The sequence below is a fragment of the Anopheles coluzzii genome, chromosome 2 (assembly GCF_943734685.1).
Source record: "Anopheles coluzzii chromosome 2, AcolN3, whole genome shotgun sequence".
Taxonomy (NCBI): Eukaryota; Metazoa; Arthropoda; class Insecta; order Diptera; family Culicidae; genus Anopheles; species Anopheles coluzzii.
Window position 1 is genome coordinate 83,857,158 of NC_064670.1, and position 22,877 is coordinate 83,880,034.

The 22,877-nt window shown below is 44.0% G+C and overlaps 1 protein-coding gene across 1 annotated transcript in view; it reads right to left on the reverse strand.

Annotated features, from left to right (window-relative positions):
- Positions 1 to 22,877, reverse strand: part of LOC120950630 (dendritic arbor reduction protein 1-like) — a 101,481-nt gene that overhangs the window by 16,698 nt on the left and 61,906 nt on the right. The gene's annotated exons all lie outside the window — the stretch shown is intronic.

A 22,877-nucleotide genomic window follows, 5' to 3' on the forward strand; every position in this document is an offset into this window, starting at 1 on the left:
CTTCGATTCGCCATTAAACGGATCGAACGGGTGTCGGGGCCCATGGCTGCCCGGGCGGGTGTGAGTTTATAAATCAAAAACCCATTCAGCTTGTCTTTCGCTAACGTGGCCTCGCTTCTGAATCGATATTGTTTGCTACGGTAGAGCACCGTGGCGGTGTAATTTGTTTCTGTAACGTCCAGTATCACAGGGGTTACCCTTTTTTTCGTGCGTTTCTATTGACCCGCTGCATTCCGCTCTCAATTTGTGATTAATTTGTATGCTCTTGGGTACTGTTGGCGAAATAATTGCTTCGGAAGGTACGACTACAATTACACGGGCATTAAATTTGTCCGCTGTACAAGAGACGCAACAGGGAGGATGGAACGTGTGAATTAAGAGGTATGCTAGACCTAATGCCAAGGAAACATTTGATCAGTTTGTGTTCAGCTTACCGAAAATTATACATTTGGAATAATAATTCTAAAGAATTCTTTTGATATTTCAAGAGCATCAAGAGACATCGTCTGAACTTTGTAATGAACGACTAAAAAGACTTTACATTTGTTCCAATAACTGTGCTCTAAAGTTCATATTCAATTTAATGTGCGTTGGTAGTGGGGTCTCGGGGGTTTGCCTTTGACTCATTGGAATGTTATTATTTAGTATCTTTTCACTGAAAATAAATATGAAAAATTTATTCTATTTTTTATAATTTTACGACTTTTGAAATGATCAGTTGCTAACCCAAAAGTGAGAATACTGTTCAATTGCTCAAAATATAACTAACCAGATGTGCCCCAATATGTTTCAAGAGTGACCACTGGCAGAGCTTCAGGTCATGCAGAAGAGAATGCTTTTTGGTAAATGATATGTTTCGAAAGCAAATAAATGATATATCAAATGACATAATTCATGTATACAACCCGTTTGACAGTTCGGTCATTAAGCGGCACGGTTAATGATATCGCTGTCAATTTGCTCGTGGTCTTGCAGTTCGCTCGGCAAAAGCGTTGCAGGACGGAATCGACCCAGCTCCAGTACCGGCCGAACAATAATAATCGATGCTTGACAGAGTGATTGAATAGAACCGAGACTGGCTTTACATGTAAAATAATAATTTTCGCAAACGATAACGAAAGAGAGCAAATTGGCAGTCATGCCACGAAGGATGGCAAGTAGATGTAAATTACTTTAAAAAAAGAAGCCGGCATAATGGGACCGCGATCGATCGCACTGTTTCCAGCGCTTTCATATGCTGTACTAGAGCGTTCTATTTAAAAGGCGCTCGCGTACTTTCGCCCCGCGTGATTAATGATAAACGGCTCAGTTTTGATTGAAGTGAGTTGTGATTTTAGTTTCCTTTTCTTCGATCTCTGCCAAAGTGTGAGTGTGCTAGTGTTTCCCGTTCCCCGCAAAGGTACCGGGATCGAGTTTGGCCAAGAGACGTCTCGGGGGTGATAAAATGTTAATTATGTTCGCGGTTCAGCTGCAAATGGATCTGACGCTTGACGCGTCTTGAGATCTTGCAATCATTTTTCTTCACTTTGCTAAACCCCCAGCCGTACGGTGAAGTACTTCGCTGTGAAGGTAAAAAAAAATTATGAACCCCTGCGCAAGGGATAGAAGCAGAAGTGAAGATGGAGATATCCACTTGTTCGTCTATGAATTAAATTTAACGATGACCGCAGTGAGTGAATGGAGCAGGCGGATAATATTTAGCGGAGAGCGAGACTGGGACGAGGTCTAAGCGACCAATGACGCCTATGATTAAGTGGATTTAATTTAAAAACGATTATGTGACCGCTGAACTAATAATCCGCACCACCGGCACCACAAGTGAGCATTAAACGATCACCTTTTCTTCCCGCCGCCGTCCGTGGATCGGGACGGGAACGACGGATCGGGTCAAGTTGAATGATGGCTTTGACCACCCATTGCGAACCTTAGTTTGGGGAGATTTTAGGCAGAGTGAAGCAGGCGGAAGAAGAAGAGGAGAAAAAGCACAAACGCACTGGCCCAGGGAGCAGAGTGACTATGGCAAAGGGTTGAAACGGACAGCATAAAACGGAAAGCAAACAGCGCGAAACACGCCGATTTGGCGGAAATGTAAAAACATCGTCCCAGAACGCTCACGGGAAGAGGGTATACACGGGATTTTGTTTCTTTCATTTTTGTTAAAATATTGAGCTGAAGAAAAAGTCTGCGTTGGACGCAGCGGTCTGTGACGGAGACGAATAATATCGTCCCTTAGTGTGTTCTTATCATACTGTAAAACCCATGGAGCATCGCGTCGAGTGTTCGTAAGCAAAAAGGACAATCGACATCTCTGAGATTAGGACACATAAAATGCATCATGAGATCATAATAATGTATTGTGCATCTTTACCCTATCTTCATTTTGTTGGTTTTGTTCTACTGGGAAAAAGGGCAACATCGAACGCAAGACAAACGCAACCACCGGCAATGACGACCATTATATGAACCGTGGCAAATTATATTCGACTCGAATGGGCTCAAAACGCTGTTTCTTCTACCCCGTATACCGTATCAACAATGGGCAGAGTCTGGGGCATGGAGAACAGCAAAACACAAAAGATGCGAAAGGAATCTTTAATATGCTTCTACAAGACACCAAAGGCCGACCAAAGGCAGACGAGGTACGATAAGTATATCGTAAAGCATGTTTCCCTGCGTCATGAAGCTATAGAAATGCTTTGCTAGCTGCAAGAGCCCACGTGGGTGTTGGAAGGATGATTGCCAAATGACTCTTTTTTATCTTTTTCGCATGAAGACATTGGAGCTGGACTTGACCCACGTAGCACGTGCGAGATGCGTGTGATAATCAAGAGGGCGTCAGGTGAAAGCAACCATTTTTGGAAAATTGCTACATTTCGATACACCAATGGTACACAGCGAAAAGAGTATGCGCAATGATTAGGTATCATTAAGGTTGATGTCCGAATGACTTTATTTCCGTTTCAAACCAATACAAAGATTTGTATTTTCAGTTTCTTGTAAGGATGTCTGGCATGTGTGTCTTCTTGATGTAATTATCATGTGATGAATTAATATTATCATCATTAAAACCCTTAACAGTATTGTAGGCCATTTTTTTGCATCAAAAAATACTTTTTTTTAAAGATGGTAAACAATTGCCGATCTTCTTTCTCTTTCTTGGTGATGGAAGTAAAACAAAGTGAACCTTACGCAATTTGGAGGCTTCTTTTCGCAGGTAATAATAGTACGTAGCTGCAGAAATAAAAAGCAATGAGAAATTTGAAATCACCTCGAAGCTTTTGCGTGGGCGCTCGGCTCGCCCATGCCCAGACCCGTATCGCTTAACAAAATGATCCATTCTCCTTAATCGCTTCGTGATCATAATTGCATCAATTGCCCGCCATACTATTGCTGGTCCGCGTCCGCGTTCCGGGAAATGATCAACCGCCCTTGCCATCGCAAGCTGAGCTGCGGAAACATTACCCCGCTGATGTCGTTTCCGTTTGGTGTACACGCGCGCACATCGGCAAATAAAAACTACGTCAGAATGAAAGGATAAAAAACCCCACGAGCGAGCAATCAAGACAAACGCTGAAGCTTCCTGTTGCAAAAAATAAAAAAAAAGAATGACGCGTGTAGAGCATACGATGCAGAAAATTCTTTCCCGTGTCGTTGTCAACTTGTCATCGCACTGCGCGATTTTCTTTCGTTCATTTAAGCTCATCCATTTGCCGTGGCCCGGTACGGCCGGGTACGGGTCGCGAGCAGCTTGCCTGAACATCTTCCGTGGGCTATGTCGTGCGATCGTTCCATGCGAGGAGACAAGTGCTCTGCCAGCGAACATAGTCCACGAGGCGTGACTTGAGAGGCACTTTGGCACTTGCTGTTGGTGCACTTGCTTTACGGTGGCTTGTTAGGTGGTGACTTGGATGTCGCTGCTGTCCATCCGCCGGGTCGTGTTGCTCCAGAACGACGGGCAACTATCACTGTAAAAAGGCTGCAGCAGGCCTACATCGTGATCGTTCTTGTGTTTGTACCTCTTGCTCACGTCTGCTTAACGCTACACATCTCCATTGACACAATCTAGCACGAGCTTCCGATCTAGAGATTCCCTAGATCTCGTGTCCTTCCACTGCCATGTCCGACAAGCAATCGTGACTCGGTGGCTTTCTGCAGCCGTGCCCCCGCCGAGCTAACAAGTGATATAGGGCTTATCGGAGCAATCGTTCATTAACGGCTACTATCGATCGCGCATCGAAGCAAATCTTGATTGCCATTATTTCACCCGATTTCGAGGCTAATGCCGTAGTTCGGCGCGGCCACGCGGGCCTCCAATTTCGCTTTCCTTCGACGCGCCGCGTATCAGGTGCGCTTTCTTTTGTTGTGTCGCTGCACCGCACCGCGTGCACAGATGCTTAACAACCGTTGCAAAAAGTGGTAATGTTTGCTTTATCAGCAGGATCGAATCTGTGTCAACGCGCGCGGCTAAAGCAAACCGGTTACCCGCGGTTCGGGCCGCGCCATAGCCCATTGGTCAGTAGCAACGGGCAACAGGGTTCGGTGAAGGGCACCCGTGCACGGAAGAGGGAAGCTGCAGCACGGAAAACGGTATCTCGTATCTCGTACGTGAGATACTTAAGGTAATTTTATTTCGCAGATTCTCGACCGCGCAGACATGGCGATGCCCCCGGGGTGTTGACTGCGTGTTTTACTACAGTAATTAATTGTTAACGTTTGGCGGGCTCTTTCCCTTTTCGTGCTGAATGTTTTCGGCCGTTGTTGTGTTTTTTTTTGTGCGCATTCTCTTCATCTGTGTCGTTTCCCATCTGGTGCTCGGTTAATTTGTCTACCGTTTCGAACATTCAATGGAAAGTGACCGCTCGCGGTTGATTGCGTTTGGGTCAAGCGTTTGCTGAAGGACCGGGGGAGCCATAAGGGAAGGAAATAGTTTAAGATCCCCGAAAATGAACCATCATGATCTGGCTACTGAGCGGGGACGGTTCGTCGATCGATTGATACCTATGCTTATGCCTCAACCGTTCTCGTACGTAATACACACACACACACGCACACACATACAAGCATCGAAACCACTTTTATGTTACGTTTCCTAGCAAACCGTACTCATTCGGCATCGGCAGTAGATCTAGTAGACGCGGTCGGGTCCGCTTGACATACATTAACACGATAGCGATCTCGCGGAAAACGGGCGTTTAATTAAGCTTCGAGAGCTAGGGTAGTGGGTGGGTTCGGGAGACCCGTCAAGACTGTTATCACCCGACACATTCGCATGGCGTTTGTTTGCGTTGCGCCCCGAAGCCCTGTCGATGTGCTGTCAACACGTCGAAAACTTTTGCACCATTATGTGAGTGTGTGGGCTTCACGGAATGAACAATTCAGTTCATTAAGGTGGACATGTTGCCAAGGAAGTGAGTGCAATTAATGGCAGGATGTTGAAACAGCCATCAAGCCGCAAATCGGATGTGATTTTGCTTAGATTTTGTTTTTTTTTCAGTATCGCAGTCACCGCCCTGAAAACAAATCAATGCAAAAATGTAACATTTTCATTGCAAAACGAGTGTTGCAGTTGCATATCTTCATTTGACGAGTAATTTAAATCGTAATTTAATATCATATCGAGGGTGAAATGCTCACGGCCACAAACCAGCTTTATATCAACAAGATCAAACGTTGCTGCTTCTTGCGGTGGTGTTGGTCCAGAATTGGTTGTCCTTAGTGACTCACGAAGAAGTTTTTTCAATGTTACCGGACTGGAGTCATTGGTTGCGTATGGGTTGATACTGATGAATGGTGCGATGGTGCGATTCTGCGTTGGAATGCGGTTTTCATTGGAAGGCACTCGACAGGGAACTGTTTTTCTTATTCAAAATAGTTTGCTTGTCGTAATGAATAAGAGTATTTTATAATTTTTAACCATATTTACTGTTTGGCTTTGCATTTTGTATCGACTGTTTCGAAATCTATAGCCATTTAACTCTGTGACACGGTAGTGTGTTTCGACAAGAAAGAGAATAAAATACTATTAGTTCGTTTTCCCTTATTGTTTTCCATGGTGGCTTATTGAAGAGCAAATTTTGTTGTCTAACCTTTACCCAATCATATTTAAAAATGCAATATAAACATATAACATTTTATTTGAAATAAAGCTACATGAGATAGTACTTGCTATTAGATAGTAACGTCATTTACTGCTTATTTTTATCGATCATTGCAAAACTGAATAAGAAATGATAGAGTTAATTTGTAGTTGTTTGTATTTTAGCAGTATAATAATATATAAAAAAACATCAGCAGGACTTAAATGATGTTAAGCTCACGGTACGTCTCTTCTTTTACGTTCCATTTGGCCAATCGTGACCTAGGATTTGGAGCATTTTCGTTAAGGAAATAATGGCACTGGCAGCGTACGACAGGCCGTGGCAGCATAGTTGCAGCCTCTAGTAGCAACAATTTATTCGCTCTCATTCATTCAATTATTCAAAGTCCCTTTAGGGATAAGCACCAGCTCCACCTATACCTGTGCCTGTGCATCGAATGGCACGGGGCCTGCCCGCGCGATGGCGACCGCTCTTCGGTACATTCGGTTTTAATTAACTTTTGGCATGTCCCTCAAAGCCTTTGCCGCGGCCGCGATCGGCTCGCACATTCGCCGCCAGTCGCACGTTCACGAATCGATATTTATGAACTTGTTGAACGGTCGCTTTAGTGGCGGCGTGTGGCATGCGCGACCGGCCCGGGTCAGGCACTGTGCCAGGAAGCAAATCGGTCGAAAATGGGTAAAAAATGACAAACATGGGAACCCAGGGGCCGTAGCCGTAGCGAAATATGATTAACTGCATATGTTTAGTGCTTCGTATACTCCCTTACTACTCTATCGTACTGTCTCTTTCTTTTTCTTCATCTATCTCGCTCTCTTTCTCTCGCTCTTCTTGCAACTGCTTTGATACTGCACAGTACGGGGAAGTCATGACGAGGATACCGAAGGGTAAGGAAAAAATGACCATGTTGAAGGTGTATACCAGACAATAAACCGACACTTGCATGCTGTATCGTCATTCGTCTAGGATCGTCAGGACCGTAGGTTCGGGGGCGAGGACGGAGGAGACTGAGGGAGTGGGAAAGCTAGTTTGGAATTTACAACCGCCGACACACACGCGATTTGTTAATGAGAAGCATAGCAATCGATTACGGGTACGACTGAACCGGAGTATGGATCGTGCGCAATAAATTTCAACTAGGAACTGGCAGATGAAAGCTTCTCAATGCTCTTTTCGCTCGTAATGTTACACGCAGTGAATATTTTATTTTCGTGTGTTACTCGTTCCTGTACCTTTTTTTCTTCTGTATCTTTTAGCAAATGCACATGTTTTGCGTCATATACATAGATGCACCAGTGAATGAAGAATTTGTTGCGCACTACATGTGTATCATTGAACACTAGTTAAATGAATTTATTTGCACCATATTGCACATGCTATCGATCAGGAACTTATCAGGAACATACTTTTTCTCTAGTATGTATCATACATGCATCTTAGATAAGTATTCAAAACGTGTGTGTATTTATGTTATATAGTTACACTTAATTTGTCAACACATTTACAAAACCTTGAATTGTATCAGTTTTTAGCAGTAAATTTAAAGCCTATACCAACTGTAAATGTAAATTGTTCAAGATACTAATAAATATTTATACATCGAAAAGAAAAGATTTGAGCGATTAAAGTTTCGTTAAACGGATTAATTCTATTGCCGATTTTCCCACGAGCTGACGTACAGATGTTGCATAAAACGTAGCAAAATCAAGCTGGGACACCTGTATTTTCTATCGCGCAAAGCCAACTCAACAGATCACGGGCAGCTTTATTAACTTGACCCTACTTAAAGAAGAAACCAAAAGTGAAACCACCGACTTGATAAATGTACACCCCTTCGATAAGCATCGCCGATCGCCGAGAGGTCGTCCGTTTTCTTTCGCCAACTGTACAGTACACCCTAGTAGTACAAAATGATCGCCTAGCCAAAGGGTTGAGGATCTACCCGGGGGTGTCCGTAGCAAGACGAAGGCAAGAGAATTCGGTTTAGTGCTGAACGTAGCGCACTGGTCGATAGGCTACTTTGGGAAGAAAAAAAAAATCCACCTCCACAGTTTATTTCGGTCACCTCTGGTTGCCACTTGGTGTCTCTTAGCGGGATACCTCTAACCCTCGAACACACAGTACCATAGTGGTAGTGGAGTAGAATCTGTAGTAAGACCGATTTATTAGTATTTTTGATTTATAAACACCGCTAACGGCGAGTGGTACACAACGAGCGTACCGTGTTTGTTCCCCTTCTAGTGGTTACTTGATATCGGACACTTCAGATCCACTCGGCACTCTGCATGTGTAAACGTAAGAGCACTAGACATGTCATTTTGTCACTTTACAGCTCCTCCAGCACCAAACGAAAAGGAACGCGTGTATCGAGGAACGCGATGACGGCGAAAAGTGGAGGTTTTTTTCCAGTCCTGGGTCCGTTCACCCGTTGCTAACGACTTCTGGAACAGTGCTTGTTGGAGGTGGGCAGGGATTGCACTGGATGAATGGACTGTGTCGCACAAGAGGGCAGCCAATATCTACTTAACAGCTTTTTAGGGTATAAGGCAGCAGGGATGGCAAAACTTATTTTGACCGTTAGCGAGAAGAGTAAAAGTGTATTACAAAAATCAACATCGCCAGCACTTGGTGGTGGATCGTCCCGATGTGTACGGGGGTTATTGTTTAGCCACATTCGGGGTGTTTAGTAAAGCGTACCGACCCGTAGAGTGGAAACAGACAAAGTCAAACAGACACGTTTGCTGGCGTTTGGTTTGCCGTAATTCGTAATGTTTTGAGTCAACCGAGTAGTCAGAAGCTTCGGCACTTTTATGATTTTCACCTTCCGTTGGCGCCAGTAGCGGTTGAGTAATGTGGGTAGCTACGATGGGTAAAAAATGTCTTGCACGTGTAAAATGTGTTGGAATTAATAAACAAAATTGAATAAAATGCATCGAATCAGAAGGAAAAAAGTAAAACGCTATTTATTATCGCGTCGTATTAAAGTTTCCAATACGTCACTATTTTCTCCAGCAAAAGTGTCCCGTAAGCGAACACGTACAAACAAACAGATCATAAAACTGGTTTTTATGAAAATATGAATTTCATGTAGGCTGCGAACCCGTCGCCAGCCGCACGTCGCCCGATCGGGCTCGTTTGTCACCACCAGCAAGCTACTCTATCGCACCGTGTTGCCTTCGAGCATAAATATGATGCGATACTGAAAACACAGGAATTAATAATAATAGAAAACCGATGGACAAATGCGACAAGATCCAAGTGGTACAAAATTAATGCGCGACACTAGCGCGGACCCGGTTACGATCGCGGGTACGCGGGAACGCGAGCGTCTATGAAGTTGTTAAATTTCTCACGCTCGTCGCCTGATGCTTGTTTGAGAACAACAACACTCGTTGAAGTCACTTGAAACCGTTGTCGCTCGATCGCTCCAGCAACGGCTGGTACGAGCTGCTGAGGTAGCATTGCTGCTTACATCGTGTTCGCGCTCTCGAGCCAGCTCAAGCGGTTGTCCGAAATATCATCATTCATCATAAAAGTGGACAAAGTACAAAGGCATTTAGGGGCTTTATTCTTCGGGGTAGCGGTGTTTTAGCTACTGGATTATTTCACTAAAAGCCTACGGTGCAGCACCGGTGCGAAATGTAGGACACCGAGTGCTATCGACACGATCGCTTTCGGAAACAACCCTGACGGAACCATGGGCAAACTAAACACACACCGGCCTGGTTTCTGACTTCGTGTGAGGTTTTGTGTGATGAGGTCTCTCTAATGAGTCCGAAAAACGTTTGAAACAACACATCAGTGTAGTCTTTCAGCGTCCAATCGATTGAAATGATCTTTCCCTTTGAAAGATTCAATCATCGCCCGAAAAGTGGATCGGTTTAGCCTCGCCGAAGGAAGAGCGGATAGCTTTTGGGGAGGTTAATGTTTGTGCCCCATCCACCTCGCGTGGTGTCCATATATGGAGCGGTTTGTCGACGTGGCTGGACGTTGATTTATGTATTGCTGGTTCAGCAGGAAGCTGTTTTGCCGGCGGCGAGGTTAAATATCCTTTTATTCTAAATTATTGAAGAAAGGTGACACTGGCTGCCGAGCGGGGACGTAAATTAACAAAAATAATGATTTCGAGAGGTCATATGTCAGAAATCGCGATGCCGATACGTGCAGCACTCAGGCCAGGAAAGTCAAGGCAGGGACAGATCATGACCAACGGCTTTTAATGTTTCACCAAAGGCGGAGAAGTTAAATGCTGCCGGAAACAATGAAACGTGTGAAATGTTTTGAAGGAGTTACCGCGGGTAGCGTGTTGCATAAAGAAGGTTAATTATCGTTTTAAGTCAATTCAACATAAACCCTATGTGGATAGTCGTAAGGCAGAGAGTTTGTATTTTTTATGTAAATTACATATTTTCTTCTTAAAAACAGTAAAAAATAACACACAGCACTGCTTTCTGAATGAAAGCAACATTAACAAAGCTCTGTGAAACAGGTTCAATATGAAGCTGGAAATTTGCCCTAACAGCATCCTTAAGTTATTCGTATGTTTGTCTACCTTTAACTAATTTGCCAATACACAAAATCAAATCAAACACAGCAGGGCGCAAACCGTACTGTGCGGTCCCTGTGCAGACAACCTGCCAATCGACTGCGTTGTTTCGGTTCCTTTTCCTATTCGCTTCTCTTCAAACTACACAAACGATTCGACTGCTCACCATGACCAGCTTCCAGAGGATAATCAGAAGTTGTGATTTCAAAGTTTGGCCTGCGGTCCCCGACGTGGCGCACACGGCTGGACTCGGTGTGAGATAAATGGATTCAGAAGCGTTAAATAATAGATATGAACCTCGTCACGCTTATCACGCCCGGTGCGCAGGTAGACGTGGGATAAATGAGAGCACAACTAGCCAGAGGCGAGATGAAACTGGTTGGAAAAGAAATGCGCATCGGTGTCTTGCGGAACGCGACACAGACAAAAAAAAACGGCCGGATTCTTATCGCGGAAGCATGTGGCAAGGTGTGCGGAGAGTCTTCAGTCACCCACCAACGAGCCTTGTTTTTTTTCGCTTAACCCCTTCCGTGAATAAAACGCGACCGCATGAGCATACTTTAAACGACTATAAATATGACATAATTTACGATTATGGATTCTTATTGAATTTTCTTCATCGCCTTTCATCTGCGGTCCCTGCGGTTTCTATCGAGCTTCCAGTTTGGGTGGTTCATTCAAGCGGCCGGAGCAGCAAGTGCGTGTGTAATCGTACGCATGTATATGGCTGAGTGTATGTGTGCACGCGAACAGCTTCTTCCAGTAAGGAGAAGACATCTACTTAACTAGATTTTTTTAGACACCTCAAACGCCGGCATCGGGCACGATCGGACTGTCGGTCAGTTTATGAGCAATAAAAAATTTAATTTATGCCTCGATAAGTTTGGATTTCTTCCTCCTTCCACCCGCGGGAGCCTCCCCGAACAGACGAGCGGATATCATGTCCAGGTGACGCTGATGACGATTTCCGCTGCCAGTTGACCAGATCCGAGAGCTGATCGGGGGCGCGAGATTAGAGGCGCGAATGGAATGTGCCAGCCGAGGTTTATTATAACGAGCCATGGACTTCTCTGCCCTGCGTCTCTCGCTCACTGGAGGCAGAATTTGACCTTACTGGTCATCGTCGGGTTTATGGACTGGCAAAAATGTTCGCCTAGACATTATCTATTTTTGAGCCGCGGAAAGTGGTGATGAGTAAGCGATCGTTTTATTTCTAATTTACCATAGAGCAAGGGGAAACTTTGTCCATTTTAAAATCGATAAATTGCTATCGGCAGGGTGACATAAATATGAGAATAAAAATGTATTCTGATGCTGAATCGTTGTATCAGTTACTAACGTGTGCTAACCGTACCTGAAGTGCAAACGATAGCACGCGCTATCTTGGGTGAGTTCACATTTAACGGCAGGAAATTGTGCGATCGCGTGCGCGATTAAGGAACAATGTATGCAATCGTTTTACCGACCGGTTAAGATAATGTTCATAATGTATCGCCCGTGGGTTTCTCCTTCTGACACATTACATATTGCACAGTTTTTCATCATCATGCGCAGGTAATTATGTTGCATGATATTTCGTTTCTAATTTCCCTCTGTGGGATTGACCCAAATCACCACCTCCCGCGAGCAATCGACTGGAAGCAGGAAACGAACACACAAAGTTTGCTTTGTTGATCATCTGCACAGGCGATCTATGCAGGTGGGTTGAACGTACTGCCGCGGCGGGCACTGTAAATAATAAATTAGTCAATCGCAAACCGAGACTGGTGCAATGCAAAATGGTTAAATTGTACGGAAAGACACGGTATGAATCATCCGCACGACGTTAGTAATATCTCTTCGAAGCGATCCAGTACGATCGCCTATATCCTCCGCAAACTTCACACGATGTCACTCCGGCGCAGAAGACGTTTGGCCGCGCATTTGAGTGTAGAGAAAATTCATCATCAATCTTTTTGCGATCGCGTAAATCTTCCTGATTTCATCACTGCCTCTAACGTACGAGGGCGCGAGGTCTCGGGACAAACTCGGGGGCGGGCACACCAACTATCCTACCGATCAGAACTGTCAACTGTCATCGGGATGAGTTTGCCAGAGCCCCAGCAGTGGTATACAGTCGACGAATGCGTCCTAATGGCAAAACAAAACAAAATTCAGCGGGACTCGTCTGTGGCTGAAAATGTAGTGAGCGAGTAGCGCAGTAAACGAGAAAATCATCCACCACTAGCCAGATACCGCACAATCGGATCACAGTGGCTAGCCCCGGCGAATGGCGGGAGGAAAACACGTCTCCCTTTACTCAATTTCCGTACACAATGCTACCAGCCACTTCTCGCTGGCAACGAATCGAGGGTGCAATTGCCCACTGTAGCTACACCGGGGGCATTAGTTGCAGCAGTTTCATAGGGAATCATGAGAAGTTCGAAAATTGAAAAACCTACGCGCCACTAATCAGACAGATCATTTTTAATCCATTTCCATTCCGTACCCCTAGCTCGGGTAGTCGCGAAGTTTCGCGCGTCATGTCTCGGCTGGTACACACTGTCTGCTGGTGCAGGATCATTAGTAATGCTTGTTGTCGTCGTCATTGTCGCCAACAGCTATGAACGTGGATGTGTACTAAAAAATTGTGGATGTTCAGCAGAGTGTCTATCGCTTCTTCTTACGCCTGTTTCTCGAGGGAATGAAAATTTGTGATTTATCAACGAGACACGATCATGATTCGCTTTTCAATCAGAAGCTTGCTGTAGTTTAACAGCTTTTTGCAGGATTCAAGAAGACTCATGTTGAACGTCAAATAATTTTTAAAGCTTCTTGCGTATATTTAACGAAGAAGCATAACACATTTTAATAAAGAGATGTATATTATGATAAACTTTGTTTAAAATGGGATCTAAGCGTTTTTACAAAATATACGGAGAAATAAAAATATGTAGATAAATGTTCTATTTAAATCTCTACAAATTCAAATTAAACTCAGTTCACGTTGTCTTTCCTTGATAAATGCATTACCAGTTTACACCAATCTTCAATATAAACCACACATCAAACTGTAGTAAATTGCGTTTAAATCTCGTATTTAAGACTCTTCTTTTCTCATATCATGTAGTAAGAAAGCTCATCAAAGCAAGTGTAAAAATGACACCAAATATGAAGGAGATCTCAATTTTGACACTCTACCAACATCAAATTAACCGAGTAGCGATGCGATCGAGATAGTTTTCTTTCTCTCTCTCTCTCTCTCTCTCTCTCTCTCTCTCTCTTTCTCTTTTTTTTCTCTCTAAAAACGAGGAGATAACAAGATCACGCACTGAGCCGGCACATTGAACAACATAAATTTTGGGCCAATTATCGTGTCCATCCCCGGGGATGAACACTTTCCATATATAGCGCCGTGGGTACGCAGCGAAAATAAAACACTCGTTATTTCAGTGGGTATTATGTTTCAAAACATTAAATAAATTACCACCATCCTCCCTCGGGACTTCCCTCCTTTCCATCGAGGGAGGCATGCTTTTGGTGACACTTTTCGGGTTTAGGTGCACTCAAAACGGAAGAAAAACAGGTATCTTGAACAGGTCCAATCTGAACATGTTGCATTTTTGGCTCGACTAAGAAACGCCGAACGTGTACGGGATCGCTATCACGATGTGGTTGGATCTTGATGCATCGGTAAATCGTTTAATATGTAGCACCTTCCGCTGTGTATGGCGTTGGCTAGTGCTAGGTGAAGAAACTGGTAACTGGAAATGGTACAGACGGATCGCCTCATTTTCCCCGACTTTCATCGACACTCGTGGTACGTAAAACGATCAGCGCTTGGGTGGGATTGCACAGAATGGATGCATTTAGCGTTTCTTGAATGAAGATGAAACCTGTTTGAAGCGTAATGCAAAGATTAAGATAGAAAGCTAAAAAAAAAACCTACACATTTCTTCTCCCTGTTTGTCACCAAGTTTACCGCACACTTGGCACTACTATTCACCAACGACTAAGCGTCTTTCACCTTAACCTGTGCCAGTGGCACTCAAACAAAATGTAAACTTTGAGCAGGGGGACGATGAGCCGGTTCGGTTTGGTGAATGCGATGTTGGTGAATGACCACCAAATAAAAATAAAATAAGCTCAGCTCTGCATGCTCTGAACATGCCGCTACGGGTCGACGGGTATGCAAAGCGAGGGAAGACAACACACCACGCAGAGATCGACGAATGGGACGGAACGGGCCGTGAGGAAATTGATGAAATCCCCCACAAACAAGTCTCGAACGATTGGAATGGAATGGATGATGGAACGAGTCACTGATAAGTGATGTGATGCTGTGCCTGCTGGGTGAGCTGGTCAGGAAGATCGATCTAGTGGTTTGAAGGTAGCTGGAGAGTGAGGAAGCGAGAGGCAGCAGACGAAGAACGAATGGGGAGGCGGGATGTACGCACCCAGATGGTCCCCTTGACTAGGCGGCACAAAACAACGGAACATGGAGAGCCGCCTGGTGTAACCGGTGAAGCAGGAAATGTTGTACAAATTCATTCATTTATTCCATTCATTAAATCTTCGCTGAGCTTTTTCGCTCGTTCCGTTTTCTGTTCGTTGTCGGTTTTACACTTTTTTTCGTACTTTATTCTTCTTTTCTTTTCTTTGCTGCTTCGCTTCTTTATTGTTGCCATTCTCTTCATCGAATCGGTCACTTTCTTTCTCTCTCATTCTCGTTTTGATGTTGTTGTCTCCGGTGTTCCCTATGTAAAGGCTTTATGTTTGCGTTTTCTATTTCTTCGCTCGATATGCTCATCTTTTGGCTTCAGGCGAAAAGCAGCCGAGTGAACGTCCGAACGCTTTGAAGAGTCTCTGTACATCTTTTCCATTCTATGCCAGCATTCGATTTCTGCTCGATCTTGGTTTCGGCCGGCTTCCGGCACAAGAGCCTGCGCGTGTGTATGCGTGCGCGAGTGGCCACTTGAGTGACTCTCTCTCGTGGTTCTGCTTTATCGCTCAGCTAAGAGATGCGTTCAAGGCGTAGGGGAATTATTTATTGTGCGATATTCGGTGATCTACGGTTGACATTGTGACCCCTAAAGCATGTTGAACATGGTCGGCTCCGCTCAGCCGAAAGGACAAGGCGAAAAGCAAGCACATCTTTGGCATCGGGGCGTGTCAAGTGGCTGGGGGGTTTGTTTTTTTTTATTATCTTCGTATATCCCTTGCCTCTCTGTTGCTATTTCATCTGATCTGATCCGGCCGGTTGGCAAATGACGAGCGTAGCATTTATGCGGGCGGGCGAGTTTACGATGGGTTTAACATTTATTTGATTAAGCGCGCGTTTCGAATCGGTGTGAGATTGGATGCTGATAGTGTTATGGAAATTTATTATCACAAATCAATTTAAGCAACGCTAGCTGGTCGAGATTGCGGTGTATAGATGCTTTTAGCTGGGTCAATTATCATTTGCTTGACAAACAATGACACGCATAGTGGTGAGTGTGTGATACAAGTGTTCCAAATATTTACAAACATTGAACAGGACAGACCATTATTTGAGAAAAAACTAGTTCGTAGCTTCTCTGAGATATTTTTTCTACAATGATTTATTAACCGCATCGAATGAAAACTTTTTACGTACATTCTATACTATTATTATTTTAGCTAATGTTTCATACCGAAATGAAAGTTTTCTGCAAATAAAACTGAATGGAACTTAAAACACTTCTTTCTTAAACACTAAATACTCTTAATATTGTATGTCTTATGCGTTGAAGCCGGTCTCGTAGTACAGTCGTCAACTCGTACGATTTAACAACATGCCCGTCATGGGTTCAATCCCCAAATGGACCGTGCCGCCATACGTAGGACTGACTATCCTGCTATGGGGGGAAATCAATTAGTCACTGAAAGCCAAGCCCACAAGTGGTACTGGCAGGCCTTGACCGACAACGGTTGTTGAGCCAAAGAAGAAGAAGATGCGTTGAAAATAATAGGCCCTAGTGTTATTTACTTAAAATCACCTACATTTTTAGGCATTTAAGGCTAAAATTATTTTTTCTTTGGAAATAAACTATCAGTGATTTAAGTTTTTTGCAGCAGATGGTAAAAACTCAGTAACAAACAGAAAAGTCAGTAGAATTGTAGTACTTTTCTCTACTCAACTAACTTGTTTATTGGATAGCTGTACCGATTTTGGACATAAGAGACCATCGTGACAAACATTTGACCCGGCACTCGAAAATGTCCCTTAGCGCCTCCAAATTTAAAGCGCGCACATCACTCAGAAAGTAAACTCAACTAGCGTCGGTTAATCTTGAGCGTAAGTGCAAACAAACGGAATCAACAAAGCTGACCCGATCGAAAGCAGATCAAACCCCTCGTCCCGAACGCGTGGGCCGTGGGAGAATGCGCCCATGCGGTAGAAAAAGCGATTGGGTTTCCTTTTTTTTCGCCTCCCTTGCGTCATGCTAGCGTCGAGATGCTTTAGGAACAAATTGGCTCCGGGCAGTGCACTCGATAAACCGCTCGAAGAGGTCTCCGAAATGCTGCGGCAAAGCGGCTTAAAAGCCGCGACGCAAGGTCGGTGGAAGTTTTGGGGCCCGTTAAAGGCGCGTAACTTGAAATAGCTCAATAATCCAGCGCCAATCGATCGGCTGATGTGACCGGGAGGTGGCAATGAATGGTGAGGCGAGAGAGAAAGGAACATGAACGATTTAAAGGCGAAAATCCAATATAAATTATCGATTTCACACCTTATTGACATGAACGAGCTTTTTGTTATGGGTGATTTTGTTTTTTTGCCTTCCAACCATCGAGCAACACCCAAACTGTAGGGCACTCAAAATCGGAAAGCTTTGAACGTCCCAAATGAGGGATGTGTACGGCCGGCGAAGAAAATGTTACATTTATTGTGACAATCTTGTAAAGCGTCCTCTTGAGACTCAAATAGTAAAGCTTGAAGTGTTTGTAGCCGATTGTCGAACTTCGAATCGAAAGCGCGAGAGAGAAAGTAGTGCAATGAGCAAAGTATTATAGATGGCTAGACGACACAGCGGTCTTCTTGTGAGTCTCGGTTGACTACACTGCAACACCGAAATGAATGCTAGTTGCATTAATTTGCACATAATTTACGATGCATTACCGTGGGTGAGCGTGAGACATTTACCGTGCACCTCGCATTACCAATTATTACACAATTTATTGCTAATCGGACAAATTTTTACGACCAAACCGAAGCGCAAGATATAAGGCAAAATCAACCGTATGCTAGCAAACGTGGAAAAATTCCAAATAATAGGCTATTTCATAGTACAACATAAAAAAAAAATCAGCGGGATCGATAAAACAGATCCCTGCACCCTGTGAGAGGAGAACCTATCGTAAAGTTTTATGGGGTGGCTTATGAGGTTGAAGTTCTAGAAACTGGTCAAGGCATTTTCGAGCGGACACGAATCATCGATACGGCTGGGAGTCGGAATAGGGCTAAGCTGGCGCGTAAATTGATATACAACAATAAAATTGTTTTTATCTGCTTCTTTCCTTCCCCCAGGGTGCTTGGGTTCGTTTTCGCCCGCAGCATCCTCGCTGGAGGTGAGCGTTTGGGAAAGATGGAAAAAATGTTATATGTTTTGATTGCATTGTGTGACGAGTAACACTCATAGCAAAAAAAGTAACTGAGCGTAAAGGGGCGTATAGGAGATTAAACATTTTATTGTCTTCGCTAGGTGTTGTTGATCGAAGGTTAAGGATCAAACCTCGAAGGGAGCTAGAGAGGAGGATTAAAGAGACAGTTTTACGTAGCGTTGCAGGGGGAGGTGGGTGTTTTTGGTGGGCTTATATGCTTCGAAAATAGTATAAAATGGAGCTACCCCATAATTGAATATTCAAATGTAGCCTCCAACTAACGAACGACCGAACGAACAAACGGGGTGAGTATTGTGTTGCAGCATATTAAGGTATGAAGATAGACGTGGACATAAATCATCAAAGGCGCAAGTCAAACGGTACAAATTAAGGGTTCACTGTTCGCAGTTACATTTTTATGATACCAGCAAAACTTGCAGTCATCGACTAGGATATTGGATTTGATTTTTTTTATTTTTTTCCCGACCGTTGCAGGTTACTGACTTGGCTTGTTGATGATCATGGCTTAAGAGCAAGACCAGCCGATATTTTCCTTCAAGCCCCAATATTCATCACTGTTTTTATTTATCAATATTTCTTGTCCTTCCCAAATTACTTACTTAATAGAGAAGTTCTCTTACTACTTAGGATTTTTGCCAAATAAAGCTAAACTACGTCGGTTTTGACATATGGATGACATTTTGACATATTACGTAAAATATGATCTTATCTTATTTGCTGATATCACTTTGTAACCATTAGGCTCACGTTGACCCATATTTGACTTTCTGATACGAAAAATGCTCAATTCCATTCCCAATGGGGACTGTTTTAACATTTACAAGTGAAATAAAACGAAAAATCAGTGTCTCAACGATCAGGTCGAATCGGACCGTGTCGAAAGCGATCCAAATTGTTGCTACTCTCCCCCCGAGGGTAAGATATCATTATTGCGCCGTGTGCCAATTTTATGGCCCATATTCACTTTTACCAGCCGAAAAAATGGAACTTCATTAACCGTGTATCTCGAATCTCGTGAGTATCCCTTTTTATCGTCATTCTTACATTTCCATCTTGTTGAACCAGCAGCATTGGGCTGCAATTTGTACTGAGAGATTTTTTTTTGTTTTTGTTTGATCTTTCTTTCTCTCGATCTCTCTGCCTTCACGGATGATGAAGTTTGAGTGTATTTTTTCATCGGTGTAAATTTTGTTTCCCCACCATTATGGCCCTACCCCACCCGGGGGCTGGTGAACGGCATGCAAAGTATTTGACGACTAATTAAATGTTGTTTTATTGTTTTTATAACTGCCCGGAGGACGTGTGTAGGTCGGTCGGGTTGGGTCGGTAGCACGGAAAACCGAAGCATTTAGCCATAAGGAAAGGAGCTAGATTGAGCGGGTCTCCATAGGTCACCGAAACGTAGGCCTAATTGATCGAGCCTCGTCAAAGTTGGCACTGGCCTCGACGAACCAGAGCAGCCGCGTGGCGAGGTGGAAACAGTCTCCCAGACGAATTGGCATATAGCCGGGAGCAGTGTTGAGATCGAAATTCCCTTTAAATCGATACCGATGGCTAATCGCGAGAATAGCTCCGGGGTGTGCGGAACTCTCAAATAACTGATCGCGATAATGGCGTCAAATCTTGACACCCATCGGGATTTTTTGGAGCTTAGTTTTTTTTAGTCTGCTTCACAAATCCAAGAATCAGCTCGAGCGCCCGGAAAGAAACGCTCGACTCAGGCCTGTTAAACAACAACAACGGTTGATTGTGAATGACCGAAGTCGGCAAAGGAAGGAAAGGAGGAGGGGATGAGAGAGAGAAAAGGGAACGGTACAGGCTTATGATACTTATGGTTGTCGAGGGCTGCCGGTGTTGCTGCGATACTGGAATATCATCGAACCGGAGACAGAATGCCTCCGGACAGCACGCGGCAGCGATCAATCATAATTCTTGAGTGTGCGGTCTGCTGAGTGTTGGAGGCTGGTTATTGCCGCGGGCATATTCCTTTCGCTTCCAAAATCACTTAAACATCACCATTCCTTCCCTTGACGCTGAGCATACTGGTAGGCAACTTGTCGAATACTTCTGTGCGTTGGGTTACTTTTAATCTCCTGCTTTCTTCTTCTAGCGTCAGCGTTCTTGGGCAGCAACAAAACATGCTAGAAGAACGATTGGTGTGAACTACAAAAATTGAATTCACAACTGAAACGATCGAATGGACCTTCTCAGTTACGCAAATGGTGGTGATATACGAAACGGCCATAAAGGGTAGAAAATGTTATGAATAGTTGATCACCTACGACCACCCGTTGCTCGTTGCCGTCCGCACGCAGGCTTGAAAGCAAGGATATGGATCTTACTTCGTTTCTGTTTGTGTTGCCTCGCACACATCGGTGAGCGATGGAAAAATGCTGTTGTGACATAGCAGTATGTGTAAACCGCAGCTCTTATAAATGGAAGTTTTGCTCTATCCAGTCGGCTTCTCGGCATCTTAGATCCACGAGATAAGGATTTGGGTATTGGAGGGCTTTTATTTATTTTTTTACCATTTTTTTTCTTTTTTCAAAGCAACCTTCACAGAACAGTACACCTTTTGGACTGTATCAGGTATTCTTTTCGTTCGCTTTTCGTTTATCGCCATCACACGTAAGAGAATTCATTAATCTATCGGCTGCAATCGATTGCAGTGTTTATGCAGTGAAAAGACAGGTATTGCTTACTGGTAGTTCACACTGCACGCGCACACAACATACGCGCGTATGTGATCGCACATGTACAAACACTCACACACCGACACATCGTGGCCAAGCGCTAACTAATAGCAGCAATCAAAACGGGGGAGAATAATCGCTAGCCCTCTGAAACAGCCGCAAGAGGGCTGCTGCTCGATAAGAACGAACGAACGTTGGTCGGTGTTGGGCATGTCCTTCCTCCCGTTTCAGTCCCCGGGCTACTACTACTGATTGAAGCGAACGTGGAGTCTGAAAAGTGTGGCAAATTTGCGTAGTTAGCGCTGGTAGCGTACGATCAGGGCGCAGAGGGAGCGGAGAGGATGTCGAAGGTGGCTACGAATTCAGTTCCGCATTCGCGCGGAATGGTTAGAAAGGGTAGATCACTCGATCGGTTTCCATCGGCGGGTGCGTGTAATGGACGCCGTTCGATTGTCGAGACCCCTTCGTACGGCGGTGAATTAATTATTGGCAACACTAAATAAATGTTCAGCGCTTTGATCGCGGAATGATCACGACGGATTGCGTACGAGCAAAGGGTGGTGCGTGATGTGTGCTGGACGAAAGTGTTTTTTTTTTTTTAATTTCTTGCTAAAAAGCGCTGTCGATAAGTGTCTTAGGTGTTTGTTCCAAAAAGTGTAAGGCTTGTTTCGAATGTAATCTTAAAGGAGGTTGTAAATTCAACACAGCAGTGTGTTTCGAGTCTTGTTTGAAAAGTGATTGGGCTTTTCATTAAGCGCCGTACAGAGAAATGTGTATGCAATTCGACGGACAAGTAGAGGGAATACGTAAATTGAAAGATTGTTGTACTACATGCAACAAATTCTTCAAAGAATAAGCCATGGGAATAGGAAGTATTCTGATATATATTGCAATGAGTCACTTTGAAATGGTTCATAAGCTATAAATCCAATTAATGATGTAAATGAAAATAATGAAAGAAGTAAACACAACATTTGGCTATTTTTTTTGCGATTGTTGAAATGGTTTTTTCTGTTTGTGACCCAATTGAACATAGTTAAATATCGATATTGAATTTCATTCTCAAAATGCTAGTCGGATAATATTTTTTTCCTTCGCAATAAATGAAGAGCATGATGAAAGCTCATTCTCGCTATAAACTATGCTTTTCTGTCAACGTGTAACGGAAACTGGAAAAAACTACTCATAATAAACCTTCAAAACCGGATTGTAAAACAAATGGTTGGGCTCGATTGTTCACTAGCTGCCTTTCAAAATTAATGCTGTGTGATATATCTCCTGCTATCAATCTTCCTCTCGCTTTGAATGAACCCCAAGAAAAGAAAAAATGTAGCTCAGAAAACAAGAGTACTCTTCATCGCATTGCATGATTACGTTACGAGGCGGAATTTCGTCCAATTGCATTAATTTTTTTCTTCACTCCGCTTTTCCAAAACATCTCAATCATGTACCTTTCGTGCTGGTGCTACTGCTGGTGAAAACATACTCCAGCACCGTTTAGGACACACCGGTAGCCGGCAGGAATGATGGAATCTACCTCATTTTTTGTTCGTACCTCGCTACAGCTCTCTTATCACGCACCGCGTCGGTTGGCGGGACGCGGCCGAGCTACAATCGCTGTTACTTTTGCTGGTGCGGAAAGGATTTCTCTTTCCTCTTTCCCCTTCTTTCTCTCTGTCCATCAGTCGACCATTGAGTGCTCCATGGTTCTGACCATTTTCCAATGCCAATAGCTGTCAAAACCATCCGCTGCTACCGTCAATCATTTGCACAGCTCATCGAAGATAGCTCCGATGAAGGCATTTCTTTAGCAGGCGCGAAAGGCTCTCGACATGATCGGGTGGGGGCCCAATTTCAACGTGGCCGGGATGTGTACAGGACGTCGCGCAAGCGCAACGGGCACGGGATACCCCTTTT